This window comes from Meriones unguiculatus, chromosome 11 (assembly GCF_030254825.1).
Source record: "Meriones unguiculatus strain TT.TT164.6M chromosome 11, Bangor_MerUng_6.1, whole genome shotgun sequence".
Taxonomy (NCBI): Eukaryota; Metazoa; Chordata; class Mammalia; order Rodentia; family Muridae; genus Meriones; species Meriones unguiculatus.
Window position 1 is genome coordinate 46,091,162 of NC_083359.1, and position 512 is coordinate 46,091,673.

Below are 512 nucleotides of genomic sequence, written 5' to 3' on the forward strand. Positions count from 1 at the left end.
GCCTCTTCTTGAACAGGCCTGGTGAGCTGGTTATTTCTGCAACCACTGGCAGAATCACTGATTCATCAATATTCCCCCCTTTGCTCCACAATCAGTTCCCATACACCTTGGTAAAACCACCTCACCCTGGCTGTCATTACCCTATCAGCAACCTTCTACTACTCCCCTCTAAGGCAGCTGGCCTCACTGTTGCCCTCCTGAGCCACTGAGCCTATATCTAGAGCAGCTCATCTCCAACATGGTTCCTGGGGAGCCTTAAGGCCCTCTTCGTGCACATTTACACAACATCCCAAATGCCACCACAGTGCGTTTATCTACAACCCCCCACATTAACACGTCCCATTCCAGAGAGCTCAGCTTTCTTTTGTTGGATAGAAGAACTTCCTCATCAGTCAGAACTGCTCTGCAAGAATGTCTGCCATGTGCTTGGGAGGCACCCTGACCTCCCCAAAGAACCCCTTCCACATTCCCCCAGGTACATGTGTGCACACATAACCTTTACATTCACTTCA